This window comes from Bison bison, unplaced genomic scaffold (assembly GCF_000754665.1).
Source record: "Bison bison bison isolate TAMUID 2011002044 unplaced genomic scaffold, Bison_UMD1.0 scf7180017864518, whole genome shotgun sequence".
Lineage (NCBI taxonomy): Eukaryota > Metazoa > Chordata > Mammalia > Artiodactyla > Bovidae > Bison > Bison bison.
In genome coordinates, this window is record NW_011495071.1 from 7,886,987 (window position 1) to 7,903,069 (window position 16,083).

General features: G+C 40.9%; 1 protein-coding gene across 1 annotated transcript in view; it reads left to right on the forward strand.

Moving 5' to 3' along the window:
- KMT2A (lysine (K)-specific methyltransferase 2A) overlaps positions 1–16,083 on the forward strand; it is a gene marked incomplete at its 5' end in the record, with an annotated part of 77,783 nt that overhangs the window by 459 nt on the left and 61,241 nt on the right. The gene's annotated exons all lie outside the window — the stretch shown is intronic.

Below are 16,083 nucleotides of genomic sequence, written 5' to 3' on the forward strand. Positions count from 1 at the left end.
GCCCTGACCCTTACCCAAATCCTTTGGCACAGACCCCCCTCCCGGGTTTCCCATCCCGGGACTGAACCCCTCCTCCCTTTCACAGATTACCTCATCCGAGCAAGATTCCTCCCTCCCTCCCTTCCTAGAGACTTGATCCCGCCACATCCCCGCCTCCCTCTCTGGGCAGATGTTTTACTCCTGGGGCAGTTTTCCTCTCGGGCATCTCTCGGGTGATGGCCTCATCCAAAGCCACGTTCTTCTCCCACCCTTGGGGATCGGTGTCCCTTCCAGCACCTTGCTTCCGAAGACCTGGTGAACCCTCGCCCGGTCCCCGGGCCAGGTTCCTACACCAGCAGCCACTCCCCCTTCCCTCACCTCCACCCGCGCCCCCCGCTACCCACCCACAGCAGAGAGGTCCTCCCGTCATCCCGCCCCACCCCACCGGGAAAAAGCTACTTTCCTCTCCACCTTTCTCCCTTTGCCTCCTTTCCCTCTGAAGATAACGGTGATCTCTTCGTACAGCAGTCTGTTTCCCCCCATCTTACAGAGCTGCAGTTTCTAGCCTACGGGTAGCAGGGGCTTACACTACCTTCACTCCCCCCTTTCCCTCCTTTAGAATGAAGGGTTAGTGGCATCTTTGCGGGGGGAAAATAGTCCACTGTCCCTCAGGCTCAGAGAAGAGCAGCTCTCCACCATTTCCCCTGGAGAGGAGGCAGGCTTTCCCCTCCAGCTCTGGGGAAGGGGGCCCCCGTGAGGGGAGGTGTTTGTGGGGGACTTGGGCAGCATCCTCCCAGGGGAAGCAGCTGCTGCTCTCCTACCCCACCCACTGTGCCTGAGAGCACGCAGTCTCTAGCCCTAGCTCCCTCCCGCCCTTCTTTTCTCCGTCATTTCATTATTGATCCACCTTTTCCTAGGCCAATCCTGGGGCTTGGAAGGGGTGGGGGAAGCAGGGTTGGGGTGAGGAGAGTAGATAAGGGACAGTTTTACTGGTGGCTGCTTCTGGTGGAGAGAAAGAGGGTTATGAAGAGCTTATGAAGCAAAGTTATCCTTGGAAGGAGTTAGGGCTCTCTCTGATTTGTTTTAAGGGGGACCCAGGGAGGATGAAGGGTCTCGAGCTTTGCTCTTTCCACATTAGTATCGGGAGGAGAATGGGGAGGCTTTGGTAGGCATTATTCGGCCCCCTTCAGCCAAAAGGAAAGTTGCCCTGGGAAGGGAAGTTGAGTTCAGGTTCAGCCAGTGGCGTTGCGCATTTGTTTTCCATTGGGTGCAGAAGGGGGAGTTTGAATTGGAGGGAAAGGGGCAGAATGGCATGGAGGGGGGTGCTAGAAGGAGGAAGAGCAGCTGCTTGGGGCTGAAGCTGAGTGGGTAGGGGGTTGCTGCTCTGGAGTGCTCTTGATTGAAACAGAAAGGGAAAGATAACAACGAGCCGTTTCCTGCGTGCTCTGCCGTTGGTGCACACAAAATATCCTGGGCAAACCCCTGGTCCCCTATTGTGCCCTGCACCCCTTTAGATCTACGGAAAGATCCTGGGAGGAAGGGGAGGGAGGAGATCCCAGGGACCCTGGCCCCTCCTTTCAAGGAGCTGGCATTTTTTAGTTGTTAGTCTTCCTGCCTCCTTTTTTAAATCGTTTCTAAGGCAGCATGATGAGGAGACTGACAACAACCCGCCTTCTGACAGAGCAAGGAGGACATGATGGGGGCGTGTTCCTTGCTCTCTAGCTAGCTGCAGCGTCCCTCTTCCCTGCCTCTCTCTGCTCTCTCTCCACCTCCTTTTCCCAGCCTTCAGAAGGCAGCTGCAGTCAGCAGGGTTGTTTGAGACTATTTATTGGTTGCTGTAGATTATTATTTTTTTTTGAAAGGCCAATTCTGTATTTTTTAAGCTAACAACACAGATCCCATGTAGTTGGAGAACCAAAGGCCTCATACATGACAAAAAGACTGAACCGTTCAGGTTACTTGCATGGAGTTGGTGCTTAAATGTGAGTTGATTTTGCTTTTTTAAAAGATACAGCAGCAAAAAAAAAAAAAAATAGACTTACTGACATTTCATTTACCTTCTTATTTTCAAAACTGAGACTTGCCTGGTTATATGTAGAATTTTAGCCCATGTATACTTGAGTATAATAAGAACGTCTCTATTAGGAGAAGTTAGTCTATTTTAAGGGGATCCTGAGAAGCATTTTCTTCTTGTTTAGCATGCTTGTATATTTTGTATTGAAGGACCAAGTACTTGTTCACATTCCAAATGTTATCACATATTCAAAAGCAAAGTTTTATGCTGACAGCTTCCAATCATAGCTTTTCAAGAGACTGGTTAGAAAGAGAGCCACCTGGATTCAGGGACCTAATGTCTGGGCACCAGAATATTTTATCTGTTGGTCTTTGACAAGTCACCTTTAAAGTTTTAATCAGGTGCTAACATTTTCTTATCCACTAGCATTATTTTGTTTAGCATTAGTATGTAGTGTAAAGCCTGTCAAAGAGTTGCAGTAATTTCAACTAAGAGCATATTAATTTTTTTTTTCTTTAAGACTTCTGCGTGAACAGTAGTTGCTACTTCAGTATGAGACGAATGGTTGACTCCTTATGTTAAACTTCAGTATTTTTTCTGAATTGGGCTAGAATGAGCTGTTGTTCCATTGGGAAGCCTTTCATGTGGTAGTTTGAGTTACTCTAGGAGGGGTTAATGGTGTATATTCATGAGTACTCACTCATGGTATGGTTTAGTACTAAACCATAGTGGTTACAGCCTTGGACCTGGTTGTTTTCAGTGTAGAAACCAAGAGTTTTGTTAGAGAGTCTTAACAAATCAATGATAAAAGTTCCAAAAAGGAGGTTTAGGGTTTCCCTGGGCTAACACGAAGTTCTAAGGGTTGTTTCTCAGAAGTTGCTCACAGATCTGCATCAAGCCCTTTCTGGTTCATGAAGGCATAGATTGTGATCCAGAGTGATTCTGGCCTCTTTATATTCTGGTTCGCTTTAAGTGAATAATGACTATAATTTCTCCATAACAAAAGCGCACTCATTGAACTGCTAAGTTCAAGTGGTTGAAAGATGACAGAACTTCCAGGTCAGTTCCCGCCTGCAGCTCCTGTAGCTGCGGGTTTGTCCCTTACTGCCACACGTTCTGAACTTCCCTGGGGACTGAATCTCTCTCTGAGTAATAACTACATATAAGAGTTTTTCATGACCAAATTCTGTCAGATGGGATTATTTTTTTAAAAAATCTACATAGTGTTGCTGGTCTCCTGTTGGGGCTTTCTTTGTGACAATTGTGAAATAGAATTAATTTGAGTTTTATTTGATTGTGCACTGTAAGAAATCTCAGCGGTCTGCTTTTTTGCTTCCCTCTGCCCTGAATGGTGTCAGGGTCCTACTTTTTGAGGATTGTCTCAGGTGGTGTTTATGTGAGTCTACTTTGCCATCTAAATATACATAGTTCAGCATTCTCTGTTGATTAGAATTGGGACTTTTTAATATGAATCCCTCAATGGTCCACTTATCAGCATGTAGTCTTTGTTTATTACCTTCATACTCCAGTTACTGTTCATACCACCTCACAAAAGGTTAAAAGCAGTATTTCCATTCTGATTGAACATGGCAGACTTTGATCAGCTATAAATGGAAACTGAATCACAACATTGTTATGTATTTGTCTTTATTCTTGAAATGGCAGTTTAGTTCAGGTAGCCCCAGGTGGGCTCTTGAGTGGGGATTAGAAAAGATGTAGTTGTGGAGTGGGAGAGCATCTGTGATTTTTTTTTTAATGGTCTCTGGGTATATGTGCCAAGAGTGGAAGTTGCTCTTTCATTGCCCTCACAGCTAATCCTGAGCTGGGCAGAAGGAAAGTGAAGCAGAGAACAGGTGGGCTAGAAGAAACCCCTCCGAGTGGAAGTCAGTAGACATGACATGAGTCCTCGTACTCATCTCTTTCACTCACCAGTCTGGACAATTTCACTTTTAATCTGAAACTTCCGACCTGTAAAATGAGAAGGTTGGGCCACATGTCAGTTCAGGAATCTTTTCTGCTCCAGTATTCTCATTCCTTTCTGTTATATTAATTATTTGCTCAGGTCAGAACTTATTCTTAATTTTTTTTAAGAGTCAGAGTCAGTGAACCTGTTTGGTAATTTTTAATATCAGAGTGTACATTAGCCCATTTAACTGCCATTTAACTGCCATTATTATTGGGAAGAGAAATTTGAACTCGGTAGGAAAGTTTTCTTTGTATGGACAAGATGTAAGAACTCTATGGGGAAAGTTCTTAGCTGAAGTTGACCAATTTCATTTATGAGAAAAATGAAGACACAATTTTGAGTATAACTCATTTTCTGATATTTAGACGCCCTCTTGTTTGGCTAGATTTGTTTCTGTGTTTTCAATATTGTTGATTCTTGACTGTCCGAAAAGAAGTTATTTTCAGTCTAGGTTGTATATTCTTTTAGGTGTATGAGCTTTTAAATGGAAAAAAAAAATTCAAGACACTAATGTATTTATAAGTCCAAAGTGATGGTGCCCACATTGCAGGGAGTAGTTGTTAATAGGCTCAGAAACGTACTCTGGTTTTTACTGAGCATCTCAAATGCAACCTTTAGAACTTTTCTTCACCTCTCACTGAAAGGCATATCACTTGTCTCCACCTTTGCTTTCCATCTAATTATCTTAAGGCACTTGCTCTTGTAGGAAATTGTTGGGTCACAAAACAGTGATTGATCTTGACTGGAAGTTGAGAAAACACTCATCTTGACTCCCCTCCCATGTCTGCTCACCTGGTATCCGGCCTTCCACAGAGCCTTCCACAGAGCAGCCGGACAGACTTACTACCTACTGCCTTCCTTGCCCTGTGGCTAAAGGGGGTGGGTAGCCCTGCTATGCTTGCTCTGAGGCAAAACAGACTGCACTGCCTCTCTCTCCTTTGGAGACTCACTGTTTTAATTGTAGGTCTCCTAATTAAGATCTCTTTGTGCCTGCCCACATTCCACTAGTGTTGGCACAGAACTTCAGCTTCCTTCTAGCACTTAACTGAAGGCCTTCAGTCAGGCCTTTTGTGAACATCTTGTCTCTTTCCATTCTTCTTCTGCCAAGGTGGAGAGCCCAGCGGCGGAGACCTATGAGACTGGGGGAAGCTTTGTGACTGTCACTACTTTGGGAGGAATTTATTCTTGGATTGCTGGGATGGGACCTTCTTTTGTTTGCATATGTTATTTTCAGGAATTAAGAAAGGTTAAATTACTAATGAGTCTGACATGCGATACCTACATTTAAGTCAGATTCTTAACCCGGTAGGCACTAGTGGGAAGGAGGAAGCTAAAGAGTTTACTATTAAAAGTATTTGTTTGGGTCTTATCTACACTGGTTTAAAGCTTGGTGAACAAAATCTTATGGAGTAAATCACGGACTTGGGCTTTCTGTGGTTTCGAAGATGATCAATCAAATGAAATGATTAAATTGTATCAGATTTTTAAAAAAATACTTATTTTTATTTATTTATTTGGCTGGTCCAGGGCTTAGTTGCAGCACATAGGATTTTTAGTTGCTGTGTGTGGGATCTCATTCCCTGACCAGGGATTGAAACCAGACCCCCTGGATTGGGAGCTCCGAGTCTTAACCACTAGACTACCAGGGAAGCCCACTGTATCAGATTTTAAAACATGGAGTTAACTTTGATATTTGAATTAACTTTTTTGATTAGAAAAGATTTCCGGAGGGTCTCGAAATTGTTGAGTTAATTAAGAATACTCTTGTGAGTCTCCAGTATCTCTTGAGAAGATCAGGAATTGGCTAGGCTTCTAGACTAGTTTCAGAATAAGGGAAAGTAATTTTTCTGCAAAATATAGTTTTACTCTAGTTCCTACTGTGTAAGTGCTCACAATACAGTCCTTTATATGTGGCATGTTAGAGGAACTGCAGTCTTTATTAAGAAAAAGGAATCTTGACTCCTTCACCTGGATCCAGATGGTTTCATTGATCACATCGGTATAAGATGGACAAAGGGCTACTTTTTTGTTGTTATTGTCATTTCCTTGGTTGTGAAGAAGGCCTGAAAGAAGGAAGTTCGGGATCTTTATGGCATGCATGAAATAAAGCTGGAGGCCTGTGCTCTTACACCTGAGTGGGTGGTTTTATGGCCTAATGCTCTAATTGCTGGCATTTATGACAGTGTGGATGCAACTGGCCCTGTGGCTGAGGTGGATTATGTTGGGAATAAGGAGAGAAAAGAGGTCCTTTTGTTAGCCTTTTCATTTTCGCCCTCAATAAGTTCTCTGAGAAAGCCCTGAGGAAATACAGAGACACTTGGACTGAGGGAATGACATCCCATAAAATGGTTCTTTACGTTTTTAAAAAAGATGAGCTGCTTTTCTTGACCTATCCAAAGAAATCCATACCACCACTGTTAAATATTTCAATGAGCTTTGTACCTTGTCAGGTTACACTCCAGGGGAAGCCAACCAGGAGAAGGTTGGAGGCACTGCCAGGCATTTGCTTCTAAAAAGCAAGATATTTGAAAGAAGAATTCTGTTGTGTGAATTTTATTGTAGTTGTTTTGGATGATGTAAAACCTCTTGTAAGCTGAGTCTGAAACTTCTTAGAGGCCAAACTTGCTTTAACTTTTTAGATGTTGAATATAACTATTCTGATGTGTTTTAGTTTTAAGGAAACAGTTAAAGATATAAATGTAAGAGTTAGTTGGCAGTTTTCTGTGCTGTGTATGAAAATTCCCCTTTTCTTTGAAATGAGTAGTTGTTTTTCTATTTGACAAATAGACTGAAGGGATTTCCCCAGCTCTTTTACCTTTAATTATCACTACAGGAGTGCCTTGTGTGGCACCAGTGGGTAGGATCTATTCAACTGGCATTTATTTCTGGAGTTGGAGTTTTTTCCCCATATATTTTATCTGTTTTCTTGCATTTCTTTTTTTGTGTTTGGTTGGAATATTTGAGTGTAGACGTTTTGATGCCTTTCATCAGTAAGAGCTATGAACCTTTCTAACATTTGGACTGTTTCAGAGAGATCCAACCCTTAAAATCCACACTTTGCTGAAGCATCATTGTTTCATTCTCATTTTACAGCATCAAAGTAATTGTGGCTTTCTGTCTTGAATTAGGGGAATAATATTACTTGTAAGGAGTGTTTTAGACAACCTTTTTAAAATGAAGCTCTCCTTTGTACTCTCTCAGTTCTAAAAACTGGGGAGTAGTTAATCACACATATCTGTAATAAGTATCTACACCTCGAGGAATAAATATTTACACATGCTTGTATTCAACCTCTGTCCATCCATGATTATTGACTGATTTTTTAGATCAAACATAAACATACAACATTGTCCCTAGATTATTGCCTTTAATTATAAGCAGTAAAACCATGTGGATAGCATCTCTTTAAGCTTAGTTAATGAGGAAATCCTTTTGTAATCTCTCCAGCAAGGATTTTTTATTCATGCATGTATAAATACCTTTACAAAGGAAAGGTAGAATCTTATTATCTAATCTGTAATTGTGTGAGATAGTATAGCACAGTAATTAGGAGCTATTAAGACCATGAGCTCTGGATTTAGACTGGCTGGGTTCAAATCTTGGCTCAGCCATTTAGTAGCTGAATGACTTTGGAAAACTTTCTTAACCTCTCCATGCTTCAGTTTTTTCATTTGTAAATTAGTGGTAATTGTGCTTCATAAGATTACTGTGAGGCTTAATTGAAATTATTATGCATGCAAAGTATTTAGCACTTTGCCTGGTACATAGCAATCTTTCATTATTATTAGGACTCAGATTTAAAGGACAGGAGTGCTTCTTTTCCCACCAAGATAACAGGTTCTTATTACTTTGAGGTATACATATATATGTGTGTACATATATATCTATTCGAGTGCTATAATCTTGATTTAAGAATGTTCTTGCTTTTGATATAGGTGTCAAGTTCATCACTAAGCTAGGTGGAACCAAACTGAAGCCAGCCACACATCTTGCTAACAGTGGGTACCATTGGTATCTAACTAGAATATAATTAGAGATAAGGCAAAAAGCGAGAAAAAAAACAAGACAGTAAATAGGCAGGTAGGTAACCAAGGAAGGCATTGCCTTCATGAGTTGCATAATTATCAGGCCAAGGCAGCTGTATTGGGGTTGCTACTCTTGGTCTGTATAACTGGTGTTGCTTATCTTTTCGAGTATGAGTACATGGTGATTTCCTGAAACAACTCTGAGGCTCTTCAGGGTGCTTGGCCCCCGGGTTCAGATTCATTAGTCTGTACTTGGTAACTGTTTGACATTTGTTCTCAAGTTTCAGCTTAAGGAGAGTAAGTTTAGGCCTATGGAGATCAATGCAACTACAGTTTATTTACAGAAAAAATGCTAAATTATAGGCTGGAACTTAAACTTGAGACATAAAAATAACCACAAGTAGAATAGTCAAAAAATAAATTAAGCTTTAAGAGTCGTTCATAGAGGATAGTATGCTTAAGGAGGAAAAATATAGTTTTATCTCACTTAAAAAATAGGTTTGCTAAAATACCTGATATACTATTTTTTTTTTTTTTTACAGATTAAAAAAACCAAGGTACAGACATGTTAAATAGATTTCCTTAAGTTTTGCGGCTAGTAAGTGACAGATAGTGAAAATCGTTCAGTTATGTCTGACTCTTTGCGACCCCATGGACTATAGAGTCCATGGAATTCTCCAGGCCAGAATACTGGAGTGGGTAGTCTTTCCCTTCTCCAGGGGATCTTCCCAACCCAGGGATTGAACGCAGGTCTCCCACATTGCAGGTGGATTCTTTACCAGCCGAGCCACCAGGGAAGCCCGTAAGTGATGGAGCTAGAATTCAAATCCAGACCTGTAACTATTTGAAGGCTCATTCATGCTCTTTGCGCTGTGCTACCTTCTGTCCCTTTCTCTTCCCACCCCATCCAGTCACTTTCTGGGGCTTGTCTGTGATACTGTTGTAGTGTTTCTTTAATCTGTCACTGTTTTTCTGTTTTTATCATCCTACTTTAAATTTCCATTACCTTGGCATGGATTATAATTGTAATCTCCTAACTGGTCTCTCTGCTTTCCTTTTCACTGTATATACAGTGTTGCCAGTGGTTTTCTTAAATACAGATCTGATTCTGTCACTTTATTCCTAAAACTCTTTGACTTCTCACTGAATGTAAAATAAGATTTAAAATTCCCAGCCCTTCATAATCTAGCTGGCCTACATTCCTACATTTTGAACATTATCTCCTGAACACACATTTTCACTTAATGTGCTTCAGCCACATTGAGCTACCAGTCTGTTAGGTGTTCTCCGCAGTGTTTGTGCCTGCCTTTATACATCTGCTAATGCCTCTCCTTTGCCTTACAGCATTTTCCCATCTTGACCTGCCTCTGACTTATTCATCTCTCATGGCTCAGTTCAGATCCCACTCTTCGTGAAGCTTTCAAGATACCACTACTATCTGAAATTCAGCTTTTCCTTTTCTGTTTTCTTAGTGTTCTTTATCCTCCCCTTAAAGAATTCACTCCAGGATACTTTCTGTTGTACATACTTTTGATTGTGTCTGTCTTTCCCCCATTAGATTATGATTTCCTTAAGACATGGACCATTTCTAGTCATCATTTGTGTTTTATGTTGTTTACAATGGTGACTTTTCATTTAGAAGGTGACCAGTGAATGTTGAATTGAAAATTTGTTATACATACAACTTCTAGAAATACTTTGTAAGGATATATTGCCTAAGGTATTATGTTGTTCAAGACTATTAGGATAGTTCTGAAGCTAACTTAAGTACAGCAAAAGAAAGTCCAAGAGCCATCAGAGGACACGTTTGTAAAAGTAGTGGTCGGGGCTTTAGAAGTGATGTCGAGGAATCTGGATGGGGTGGTATCATCTTTAAATAGATAATGCTGGCACTGGTCACCCCCTTACTGGAGTGTTGTTTCCATTTCTAGGTTCCTCAACTTAAAGGGATGAGGAGACCTTGGAGACCGTTCCGAGGAGACTCAAAAGATGATTATATGATTGGAAGTCAGTCCTGTGAGGAAAGGTTGAGAGAATGAAAGGTTAAGAGGCAACTTAATAACTCTTCAAAAAACATGAATGGATCCATTATTAGGAATGGTAACCAGCTGTTTTCCAGCTCCACTGATGCTCAAATAAGAGTAAAATAGGTTTAAATTGAAGCAAAGGATAGTTGTGTAAAGATCTTGATGCTAATGATAATTTTCATGATAATGATGGTGAAAAGATTACTGAAATAATTTTATGATCTTCTCTGGAGGTGAATTTTGAAGTACAGTCTTACATATGTGTAAAATGACTTCTCAAGCCACCTTCTCACTCTCTGAATCAATAATTTTTTTTATTCAGATCCTGGAGGGTGTGGATCATGTTCTATACTTTTTAATATTCCCCAAGGGGTCCTAGGGTCTCACTGGCTCCCTGAGACGTATTTTATTTGAATTGTCAGTTTATGGCAATAATTAACTTTCAGTAGCAAGCTCTAGAGAAAGGTCTTTATGAAATGATTTTATAGTGGTTTTATAGGAGAATAAAAACTTGGTAAATGGAGCTAAGAGGGAAATCTTAAAGTCAAGAGAAACTAGGGGAGATAGTAGTTCTGGTCTCAATATAGGAAGCAAATATTTATAGCTTTTATATCCATTTTCAGTTGTAGTCTAAAGAGATGTGCTGCAGAATATTCCTTGTTAAGGGTATCACTGCTTATGGATGCATTATAACAAGTGCTTTGTATATCGTTTCCAGTCTAATAAGGTTGGCTTCATGTGAATGAGGATTACAAAGGCCTCTGACCCTTGGCTTTTGAGGCCGGGAGGAGGGCTTGCATTACTCAGAATGAAACCTTTTTAAATATGTTGGGTTGCAAAAAGCATTTCCGGCACAGTCAGAATGAAAACTTTGAATTGGGATTATTCATATAGATTACCAAGAGTCTGGGCAGAACTGATATTAACACCAGCTCTTTTTCCTGCTAGCTTTTAGTCCCACAACCTTGAGTGGGTTACTGAAGGTTTAGGACTTTGGAATTTAGTACTGGAATTGTGTATAAACTCCTTCTTGTAGGTAAATTGATACTAGGTTTATTTAAGGTTATCTGGCCTTAAGTGATATAAATGTAATGAGTAGTTTCTAAGTTTCATGTAGAATGCTGTCCACTGTTAACCAGACCATCTCAAAATGACTGGAGTTCAGAGGTGAAGCTGGATTGTCGCAGGGATTCTGCAAGTGGTGGCAAAGTGAATGGTGGCTTGATTACCGAATTGTAAAATTGGTGCCATCTGAGAAACTGGGAATTGGAAATATAAGAGAGTCCTACTTTTCCTGTGGGGTTTCCCTGGTGGCTCAGCGGTAAGAATCTGCCTGCCAATGCAGGAGACTTGGGTTCAATCCCTGGGTCAGAAGATCTCCTGGAGAAGGAAATGGCAACCTGTTCCAGTGTTCTTGCCTGGGAAATCCATGGACAGAAGAGCGTGGCGGACTGTAGTCCACGGGTTTGCAAAAGAGTCAGAGATGACGTAGTGACTAAACAACAGTTTTCTCTGTAACTTTTAGTTGCTTATCATAAAGGTATAAATTAAGAAAGCAAGAGATTACAAAAGCAAAGAATACTTCTTATGATTGTCTATTCATTCTCCTTGAGAGATTCCAGTGTTAGAGTAATAAAATACCAGGGACTTTTTTGTTTTAGTGAGTTAATGCCACATAAACTTTAGTGAGCTTCTCAGAATGTGACGATAAACTTCCAAATATGATGTAGAAGTCAGTTGGTTTTTTAAGATAATAAGAACAAAAATTTCCAAATTCATACACTGAACATTAATCTTCAAAAATGTTAGGTCATATTCTGTTGACTGATTTGGTAGCTTTGTTGTTTTGCCAAAGATAATGTTTACTTTTGTGTCCGAATTCACTTTGTTCCTTTAGAAAACTGACTCTCTGTAGAGATAACTCTATTTACCTTAAGAGGAAAGAAAGTTGTGAACTCCTCAGTGTTACTTTAGTTGTTGTTGGTCATTCAACAGCCCAGAAGGAAAGATGCAATCTGACTTTTACACCAAGATCAGAACAACAAGCTGGAAGAAAAAAAAAATGAAATATTCTAGTAGAAATTTATAATTGAATGAACATACACCTCAAAATGAAGTTAACTATTGGAAGTTGGCCTATGGAGGACCAGAACTTCTTGTAATAAAAAGAACCATCTCTGAAAACAGTGTTGGTGTTTGTTTGTTTAATTTTTCCAGGCGTTCAAGTGGATCTAGTCATTTTGTGGTACTTCCCTGTTAAACAAAGAAGAAACCCTGTCATTGTGTTGATTAATTTAATGTCTACAGTATATCAGTTAAGTGGGCTTTATTTCTTCTACTTCAGCAAGTAGACAAACCAGTTCAGACTTGGAACCTAGAAGACTGAAAGTCTTTAATTTTTGTTTGTTCTGTTTTGGGTTTGTTTTGTTTTTAAAGATCCTGCAAAGTAATTTGGAGCATTGCCAAGAATCTGTATAGCTTACTATCTGATGTAGTGGGTTCATTTTGTGTTTTGTCTTTTTTTTTTTTTTCCAAAGATGCTGAGCTGCTTTATGTTTGCTTCTTTTTCCAGAGCAGGATGGGTGGAGCTCACCTGTCTCGTGCTGTTTTGAGCATCTCTGCTTCTTGCTCCTGTTGATAAGGAGTGAGGATAAGGAGACAGTTCTTTCTCTAATTACAAAGTGGGTAGCATTTGTGTTTTGTAGGTAACAGTGCTAGGTAGAATTGAATTAAATATTTGAAAACGGTTTCATTCCTGCATAGGTGAAAACTTAACCAACTGTCATTACTGAGGGACAGTGTATTACTGTCTTTGCACTCTTTAATCCTAGGTGACTTTTGGGGGTTCAGTATCAGATAGAGAACATATTTAAAACAGTTGAAATCTCTTCCTTTGTGTTACACATTCAAACAGCCATAGTTCTCTTTGATGCACCAAGAGCCAGAGAGAATCTGGCCTTGGCCCTGCCACTGCCAGTTTGTTGACGAGAGATGATGATGTCAGTTCAATAACTGTATACATCTCTCAGCTGGTTGGATTTCAGAAACCATCTTGGCTTAAGAAGTTTATCTCCTGATATTTGTATATTTGACTATGCTTGAATATTTTATACTCTTTTTCTTATAAATTCAGTCAAATTATTGTTACACTCACATTTGGAAATAATTTACAAGTGTCACTATATAGTTTTCTTTTACAAATGATGAACAGCTTGTAAAGAGGCTTATCTTCCCCCCAGTGGCATTCATAAACATAGCACTCTACAAAGTAAGAGATAGCAACTTAGCTATCTTAGCTATTTTTCTAAGAATGTCTTATGTACCGGGCAGATAACCAAGTGTTGGGGCATTAGCCCTGAATAAGTCTCTTCCTTCATGAAACTTACATTTAATTCCTCTTTACCAAGCTTGGCTTAAAATATAGCATGAATATAAGTACTAAAATTATAATACCTTGCAAGATACTTTGGATATTGGTCATTTGAAGGTTGAAGCTCTCGAAGCTAATATTAACAGAATTGTTCTTGGGAGCAATTCAAGTAGTAGTCTTTATTTACTGATTCTTGAGTGTCAGTTGTACCCCGTGTGTTTATAGCTTTCTTTCCCCTCCTGTTAAAAGGGACTGAAGCACATGGACTTCCCAGGTGGTGCAGTGGTAAAGAATCTGATGCCAATGCAGGAGACTCGAGGGGTGTGGGTTCAGTCCCTGGGCGGGGAAGATCCCTTGAAGTTAGGAAATGCAACCCACTCCAGTATTCTTGCCTGGAAAATTTTATGGACAGAGGACCCTGGTGGGCTACAGTCCATGGGGTTGCAAAGAGTCAGACACAACTGAGTGAGCGTGCACACACACAGTCACTAGCACATCTTTCATTGCCTTCTACAGCTGAAGAAGTGTCACTCTCCACTTGTACCCTGGATTTCATCCCCTCTCATCTACTCAGAGTAGGGTCATTCCTGCAGTTATCCCTTCCTCTCCCTCCTCCATCGGCAGTTTCAGCCTCATCAACATATAAAACTGTTTAACTGACTTAAATAGTTCTTTTAAAAAACCGTGGACCCCCACATCCTTTCCCAGCCACTCCCCGCTTTTCCGTTCCCTTTCACAATAAAATTCCTTGAAAGTGCGATGTGTATTTGCAGGTGCCACTTTCTCACCTCTCAGCCACTCCTCATCCCGTGCTGTTTGGCTTTTATTTATCCTCATGACTCTGAAATTGCTCCTATCAAAATCCTCAAGGGCGTCTCTCTTGCCAGATTGAATAGCTAATTTCTCAGTCCTCCTCCTATTCAACTTTGGGCACCTTTTGAACCAGCTGACCGCTCCTGTCTTGAAACACTCCTTTCTTGGGTTCTGTCACACCACACTCATCAATTTTTTTTCATCAGTTACTAATTTTCAGTATTCTCTATGGCTTCCTTCCATTGCTTAACTCACCTGAATGTTGGAGTCACCTAGGAGTCTGCCTTTGGCCACCTTCTTCATCTGTGCACTTTCCTAGATGACCTCATCCAGGCCTTATCTGTATGCAGAGGACTCCTAAATCTTTGTCTCTAACCGTTGACTACTTCTTGGAGTCCCAGACCTATATTTCTAGCTGCCTGTTTGACACTCCATCTGCATAATAAGAATAAGCGTGATTAGCATTTACTGAGTGTTTGTGGTACGCCGGGCAGTATTCTGAGTTCTTCACAGGTATTATCTCACCTAATCATGCCCATCCGCTGCGGTAGCCACTATTATTCCCCGACAAGGAAATGGGTATCCATTGAAGTGCTTGGATATCTAGTAGGTATCTTACACTTCCCATGTCCAGAAAGTCTTGATTTTCTCCTTTCTCCTTGTTTCAGAATGACTCTGCTATTTACCCAATTGCTTGGGTCTAACATATAGGAGTTATCCTTGATTTCTCCCTATATTCATATTCCAAATAACCCATCAGGAAAATCTGTATTACCTTCAGAATACCTTAAATGCAACTTCCTCTCATTCATTCTTCCAGCACAAGAAGTCTTAGCCATTACAATCTTTTGGCTGGACTATTCCCTTATCTCCTTGCTTGTGTTTTTACCTCACTAAGTTTGTTCTTCACATGGTAACTGTGGATTCCAAATGTAAATCCATTAGTTCTTACTATTCCCTCCTTTACACCTGTGGGTGTCTCTCCCCCATCTTCTCTCCCCCAACTGCTTGAGTAAATCCAGGTTCCTTCTCCTGTCCTGCAAAGCTGTGCGTGGTCTGGCCTCTGGTCGGGTCTGCTTCTCCAGCACCACCTCTTCTCATCTCTCTCCCTCTGCTCCACTGCCACACTGGCCTTGTGGTCTGTCATCCGTGTCATGCTCGTTGTTGTCTGTGGGCCTTTGCACTTACTATCTAGCGAGAAAACTGTGTCATCTAGATCTTTATACGGCTGTCTTTTTCTCATCATTTAGGTCTAAACCAGGGTTCAGCCAGTTTTTTCTGCAAAGGGCTGAATGGTCTCTGTTGCCAGACTCCGCTCTGCTGTTGTAGTCTAAAGAACAGCCATAGACGATACAGAAACTGTGACACAAGGGCCTGTGTGCCAATAAAACTTTTATTTGTGCACCATGAAATTTGGATTTCATATAATTTTCATGTGCATGATTCTTCGGATTTTTTAACCATATCAGTCAGTTCAGTTAAGTTGCTCAGTCGTGTCCAGCTCTTTGCAACACATGGACTACATGCAGCACGCCAGGCCTCCCTGTTCATCACCAACTCCCGGAGTTTACTCAAACTCATGTCCATTGAGTTGGTGATGCCATCCAGCCATCTCATCCTGTGTCGTCCCCTTCTCCTCCTGCCTTCAATCTTTCCCAGCATCAGGGTATTTTCAAATGAGTCACTTCTTTGCATCAGGTGGCCAAAGTATTGGTTTCAGCTTCAGCATCAGTCTTTCCAATGAATATTCAGGACTGATTTCCTTAGGGTGGACTGGTTGGATCTCCTTGCAGTCCAAGGGACTCTCAAGAGTCTTCTCAAACACCACAGTTCAAAAGCATCAATTCTTCAGTGCTCAGCTATCTTTATAGTCCAACTCTCACATCCAT